Source organism: Capra hircus, chromosome 1, assembly GCF_001704415.2.
Source record: "Capra hircus breed San Clemente chromosome 1, ASM170441v1, whole genome shotgun sequence".
NCBI lineage: Eukaryota > Metazoa > Chordata > Mammalia > Artiodactyla > Bovidae > Capra > Capra hircus.
Window position 1 is genome coordinate 141,410,967 of NC_030808.1, and position 7,749 is coordinate 141,418,715.

Consider the following 7,749-nt stretch of genomic DNA (forward strand, 5'->3'; position numbering starts at 1 on the left):
AGTCCCTAGTTCAGTTCAGTTCAGTCGTGTGGACTCTTTGTGACCCCATAAACTGCAGCATGCCAGGCCTCCCTGTCCATCACCAGCTCCTGGAGTCCACCCAAACCCATGCCCATTGACTCAGTGATGCCATCCAACCATCTTATCCTCTGTCGTCCCCTTCTCCTCCCGCCCTCAATCTTTCCCAGCATCAGGGTCTTTTCAAATGAGCCAACTCTTCGCATGAGGTGGCCAGAGTACTGGAGTTTCAGCTTCAGCATCAGTCCTTCCAGTGAATATTCAGGACTGATTTCCTTTAGGATGGACTGGTTGAATCTCCTTGCAGTCCAAGGGACTCTCAAGAGTCTTCTCCAACACCACAGTTCAAAAGCATCAGTTCTTCAGTGCTCAACTTTCTTTATAGTCCAACTCTCACATCCATATGTGACGACTGACAAAACTGTGGCCTTGACTAGACGGACCTTTGTTGACAAAGTAATGTCTCTGCTTTTCAATACGCTGTCTAAGTTGGTCACAATTTTCCTTCCAAGGAGTAAGTGTCTTTTAATTTCATGGCTGCAATCACCATCCTCAGTGATTTTGGAGCCCAGAAAAATAAAGTCAGTCACAAGCCAGTTGTTAATGTTGGGGAGCACTGGAAAAGGCTGGAGGACAGGAGCCAGGAGAGGAAAAAGCCTGTGGTGGCAGGCTTCCAGGAGGACAGAACCTGTGCAGGTGGGTTGGCGGCTCTCCGCCTGGTGAGGTGATGGGAGGCAGGCGTTGCTGAGGGCAGAGGGAAGCCGTGCAGGTTTACTGGAGCTGGAGAGAGATCCCAGCAAGGGAGGAGGACAGAGCTATGTGGAGGAGGGCCTCTGCCTCACTAGCACTTTCTGGGTGGACCACGGTAGTTCATGCAAGATGACGTTATGTTTAGCAGGATTTTAATTGTATCTGAGACTTCCAGGCCATTTTACAAGGCTTTAAAACACTGGACTCATTTCACACCATTCTTATATTGGAGACAAGAGTGTTGTTTTCATTTTATAGAGTGAACTGAGCAAACGCTGGCTCCAGGTCACAGTCACATAGCTCCAGTCAGCAACTAGGCAGAGACGTAAATTCCAGAACTGCTGGCTCCCAGAGGACAGCCCGCTCCAGGCAGGACCTTGGCTTTATCCCGGCCCCTCCCAGGTGCAGATGCCACCTCTGGGCCCCGCCTGCGATGGGGGTTCCAGAAAAGGGGAGTGAGGAGGCCCAGGTGGAAAGCAATAGGTGGAGTTGATGGGACGGAGGTGGGGGTGGTGGGGGGAGGGGAAACGCTTGCAGGGAGCCCCACCTGGGAGGCACTCAGAGGCACCTAGCTGCAGGGAGAAGTCTCTTCAGTGGCTCCTTGGTCTCGCTCCTCTCTGAGCGCAGGTGGGCTACTCACACACTCCATCCATCACCTCCACACAAAGCACCTGCCCTGCCATTCTCTCCCCTCTCCTAAATCAGCACTAATGGTCGCCGGCCAACAGAGGGGCTCTCTGGTCCTAGAGTCCACTCAGTCATGCACACACACCCTGGGGGCATCCAGGCCTGGTGGGAAATGGTGTATCTCTCCTGCAGAGGGGATGGGGAGCCCTGGGGACGGGAGCTCTGTGTTTGAGTATAGATGGAGCATCTTGGGGCCACAAGGCAGAGATATAATAGCAGGTCCTCCAAGGAGAGGAGACTGGTGGGAGGCCTGGGCAGAAAAGCTGGTGTCTTGAAAGGCTATGCCCTTGGGTGAATGAAAAGTGAACCCACAGTGAGGAGGGGACAGCCAGCCAGGACTCCTGCCATGGGCTTGTTCTGGGCAGAGAGGAAAAAGTCTTTTATGTGAATTCATAACCACCATGGCCCAAGGTCTCTATGTGTATGGCCACAAAGTCTTTGAGCAAAAAAAAAATGAATTTAATTTAGGTTTGTGGACTTCTCTGATAATCCAGTGATTAAGACTCTGCCTGCCAATGTAGGGGTCACAGCTTCGATCCCCTGGTCGGGGAGGATCCCACGTGCCATGGGACAAGTAAGCTCACGCACTGCAACTACCGAGCCTGAGCTCCAGAGCTCAAGAGAAGTCACCGCAGTGAGAAGCCCGTGCACCACAACTGGAGAAAGCTTGTGTGCAGCAATCAAAAGCCCATGTACCGCAAGGCAGACTCAGTGCAACGGAAAATAAACACATATTTTTTCTAAAGTGGGTTTGTCATGTCTCTGGGTGACTGGAAAAAACAATGGTAAATAAATTTTAATTCTCAAACTCACATGGAAATGCAATATATCTAGAAGAGCCAAGTATTTTTGGAGGGGTGGGGGAAAAGCAAAATTGGAGGACTTAACATGATTTGATTTCAAGATAGACTTTAAAACTGGAATAATCAGGACAGTGGTCCTGAGGACAGACAACTAGATCAATGAGACAACAGAATCCAGAAACAGACCCAGACTTGGTCAATTGACTTTTGGCAAAAGAACTGACACATTTCAATGGGAAAGGAAAGCCAGGAAGCTGGAACGAATGATGTCTACATCAGAAAAATGAACCGAACGAAACATAAAAGTCAACTCACAGTGGATTATTAACTCAAATGTGATAACTTAAAATTGATCATCAGATTTCACAGAAACTAAAAATTACTGAGAAAATGAACCAGCCACGCTGGAAAGAAATATTTGCAACACACACAACTGACAAAAGATTTGTATCCAGAATGCATACAAAGTTGCTGCAATGTGGTAATAGAATAAAGCAATGCAAAATTTAAGAAGACAAAAGACCCAATAAAAATATGGGCCAAAATCTGGAAAAATATTTCACATGAGAAAGTATAGAAATGGCAAAAAAAAAAAAAAAAAAAAAAACCACTTGAGAAAGTGTTCAGCATTTTCAGTCATCAGGGAAATTCAAATTAACACCACCATGAAGTCACTATACCAATATTTTTGGTGGTGTTCAGTCGCTAAGTCATGTCTGACTCTTTTCAACCCCATGGACTATAGCACACCAAGCTTCCCTGTCCTTCACCATCTCCCAGAGTTTGCTCAGATTCATGTCAACTGAGTCGGTGAAGCCATCCAATCATCTCATCCTTTGTTGTCCCCTTCTCCTGCCTTTAATCTTTCTCAGCATCAAAATTTATATGTAATATTCATAGTAGCTTAAGCATCATAGCCAACAATTGGAGCCAATCCACATGGCTAGCAGTATAAGAGTGAATAAACAAATGTGAAGTGGCAACCCACTCCAGTGTTCTTGCCTGGAGAATCCCAGGGATGGGGGAGCCTGGTGGGCTGCCGTCTATGGGGTTGCACAGAGTCGGACGACTGAAGCGACTTAGCAAACAAATGTGAAATACCTATACAATGGAATATCACTCAGAAATAAAGAGGAACACACGATCAAGACAACCAACAACACGGAGAGGTATCAAAAATGTTTCACTGAGTGGAAGAAGCCAGAAGTCAAAGAATTCGAACTGTGAAAGTCTGTTTCTTTGATGTCCTAACTGACATGTGTACACTACTATATATAACATGCTTCCCTGATGGCTTAGCAGGTTAAGAATCTGCCTGCAGTGCAGGAGACCCAGGTTCAATCCCTGGGCTGAGAAGATCCCCTGGAGGAGGAAATGACAACCCACTCCTGTATCCTTGTTTAAATATTCCCATGGACTGAGGAGCCTGGGGGGTTTCAGTCCAAAGGGTCACACAGAGTCGGATACGACTGAGTAACTAAACCCTATGCGTAAAGTGGATGACCAACAAGAACCTACCGTACAGTTCCAGGAACTCTACTCAGCGCTCCGTGGTGATCCAAATGGGAAGGAAATCCAAAAATGAGGCAATGTACGTGTATGTGTGACTGATTCACTTTGCTGTACAGCAGAAACTGACACAGCATTGCAAAGCAACTATAATAAAACTTGAGAAAACAATTACCCATAAGTCTTTAGCCCACAGATAACCGCTATGAAAAAATAAAGTAGCCCTAGAAATATGTGTGGTGGCTACCGCCTAGGTGGAGAGTGTGAAGATGGCCTGGCAAGGGGCACAAGGAACCTCTCTGGCTTGATGCAAACATCCTATTTTTGATGGCATGTGAATTTCACAGTGCAAGACTTGTCAGAATGCATAGGGCAGGCTTGCTGAAGAAGTACAGTGGACTCCCTCCCAGAATTTGGTGTGGATGTCAAGACTGACGATGCTACACACACACATCAAAAGAGGGTGTGAAAGAGTTCATTGCTTACAAAAGTGAGGTCCCTGGGAAGGACAGGCCTTCAGTCAGGCCCGCAATGTCCTGAGAGAGCAAAGTCTGCAGGCTGGACAGAGTTTATTTTTCTTCCAGTTTCACTGAGCTATAATTCAGCTTATATAATTGTGTGTAAGTTTAAGTTGGACAGCATAGTAATTTGACATATACACATCATGAAACAATTTTTATAAGTGTAGTAAACATCCATCACCTCATATGGATATAAATGAAAATCGAAAAAAGTCTTTTTCCCTTGTGATGAGAACTGAGGGTTTACTCTTTTGATAGCTTTCGTATAGAACGCACAGCAGTTTCAATTATATTTATCATGTGGTGCATTTCATCCCTAACGTTTGTTTACCTTATAACAGTGTTTGTACCTTTTGACTTTCTTCCTTCAAGTCCCCTCCCCCACATGCACCCACCTCTGGTGACCACAAATCTGATCTCTTTTTCTGTGAATCTGTTTGATTTTGAAGTGTAATTGACGTACAGCATTTTGGTAGTTCTTGTTACACAACATAGTGATTCAGTATTTCTATGCATTCTAAAATGATCACCATGGTAAATCTAGTAACAATCTGTTACCTTATAGAGAGTTTACATACGTATTGACTATGTTCCCCACATTGTGTACTTCATACCCATGAGTCATTTACTTTGTAACTGAAAGTTTGCATCTCTTAATCTCCCTCACCTATTTCTCTCCTTCCCCAGTGCCCCTCTCCTCTGGCAACCACCTTTTTGTTCTTTGTATCTATGACTCTGTTTTATTTGCTTTTTTTTAATTCCACATATAAGTGACATCATACAGTGTTTATCTTTCTCTGTCCTACTTCATAGCATAAAACCCTCCAGCTTCATCCATGTTGTCACAAATGGCAAGGTTCCGTTCTTTTTTATGGTGAACAGTATTCATATATATGTGCATATGTATACATATTGCTGTTGTTTAGTTGCTAAGCCATATCTGACTCTTTTGAAGCCCCGTGGAGTATAGCCTGCCAGGCTCTACTGTCCATGAGATCTCCCAGACAGTAATATTGGAGCGGGTTGCCTTTTCCTTCTCCAGGAGGTCTTTCTGACCCAGGGATTAAAGCCGTATTTCCTGCATTGCAGGTGAATTCTTGACCACTGAGCCATCTGGGAAGCCCGTGCGTGTGTGTGTGTGTGTGTGTGTGTGTACATATATGTCACATTTTTTGTCCATGCATCTGTTGATGGGCATTTAGGTTGCTTCCATATCCTGGCAATTTTAAATAATGTTACTGTGTACACAGGGATGCATATATCTTTCCACATTAGTGTTTTCATTTTATTTGGATAAATATCCAGGAATGGAATTGCTGGATCATACGGTAATTCTATTTTTAATTTTTTGGGAATTGCCATACAGCCTTTCACAGCAGCTGTACCAATTTACATTTCTGATAAATTGCATGGGATTCCCTTCATACCACATCCTCACCAGTACCTGTCATTTATTGTCTTTCTGATGATGGCCATTCTGACAGATGTGAAGTGACATCTCGTTGTGGTTTTGATTTGAGTTTTGCTGATGATTAGTAATGCTGAGCATCTTTTCAGATGCCCAGATAGCTGTTGGCCATCTGTATGTCTTCTTTGGAAAAATGTCTATTCAGGTCTTCTGTCCATTTTTGAATTCAATAATTTGTTTTTTTAATTCTGAGCTGTATGTGTCCTTCTATATTCTGTATATTAATCCCTTTTCAGTTATTTTGTTTGCAAATATCTTCTTCCATTCAGTTGGTATTCTTTTCATCTTATTGATAGCTTTCTTCCTTGCTCAAAAAAAAAAGCTTTTACTTTGATAAAGCACAATTTCCTTATTTTTACTTTTGTTTTCGTTGCCTGAGGAGACAAATCCAAAAAAGTATTACTAAAATCAATGTCAAGGAACATATTGCTTACGTTTTCATCTAGAAGTTTTGTTGTCAGGTCTTACATTTAAGTCTTTAATTCACTTTTAGTTTATTATTGTGTATGGTGTGAGAGAGTAGTCTAGCTTGATTCTTCTGCATTTACTGAAGAGGTTGTGTTTTCCTGATTGCATGTTCTTGCCTCCTTTTTCGTAGATTAATTGACCATATAAGTGCGGGCTCATTTTGGGCTCTTTGTTCTGTTCCATTGATGTGTGTCTATTTTTGTGCCAACACCATTTTGCTTTGATGTCTGCTGCTTTGCAGTATAGTCTGAAGTCAGGGAGAATGGTAGCTCCAGCTTTGTTCTTCTTTCTCAAGAATGTTTGACTATTTGGAGTCTTTTGTGTTCCCATACAACTTTTAGAATTATTTGTTCTATTTCTGTGAAAAATGCCCTTGGTACTTTGATAGAGATTGCAATGACTCTATAGATGGCCTTGGGTAGTTTGGTCAATTTAATTCTTCCAATCCATGAGCATGCTATACCTTTCCATCTGTGTCACCTCCATTTCCTTTCATCAGTGTCTTACGTGGACAGCGTGAGTACATGTCTTTTACCTCCTTACTTAGATTTATTCCTAGATATTTATTCTTTTGATGCAATTGTCAATTTGTTTTTCTTAATTTCTCTTTCAGATAGTTAACTGCTAGTGTACAGAATCATAACAGATTTCTGTATATTAATTTTCTATCCTACAACTTTACTGAATTCATTGGTGAGTTCTAGTAGTTTTATTTTTTGTGGTGTTTTTAGGATTTTCTATGTGTGGTATCCTGTCATCTACAAACAGTGACAGTTTTATTTCTTCTTTTCCTATTTGGATTTCTTTTTTTTCTTCTCTGTGGTGACTAGGACTTCCAATACTATATGAAATAAAAGAAATGAGAGTGGGCATCCTTGTCTTGTTCCCTGATTTTAGAAGAAATGCTTCCAGTTTTTCATCATAAGGTATGATGCTAGCTGTGGGCTTGCCATATATGTCTTATTATGTTGAAGTATGTTCTCTTTCTGCCCACTTTGTTCATTTTTTTACTATAAGTAAATATTGAATTTTGTCAAAAACTGTTTCCACATTTATTAAAATGATCATATGATGTTTATTCTTTATTTTTAGCACATTGCATCACTTTGGTTGATTTCTAGATATTGACCCATCCTTGCATCTTTAGGGTAAATCTCTTCTTTAATCATGATGTATGATTCTTTTGATGTATTGCTGAATTCAGTTTGCTATGAAGTTTTTTTTTTGTTTGTTTGCTATGATTAGGGAGTAGAACTCATGTGATGGTTCCTGTATGTGAAATGAGCTTGTGTGGCTTGAATCTCTTGCTAGTATCAAAGGCGGGAGCAGCAGCCCAGACTTTCTCATCAGGAGACCAGACGTGGGGCAGAAAGAGAAGAGAGAGGCATGAGGCTTGAGAGCTGTCAGTAGTCAAATATCAAAACATAAAATGTATAGAATCTGTTACCCACGCCAGACTATAGCAGCACACTGTTCCACTCTGTGTACATTAGAACTGTATACTCTATGTTCTGTTTAAAAGCAA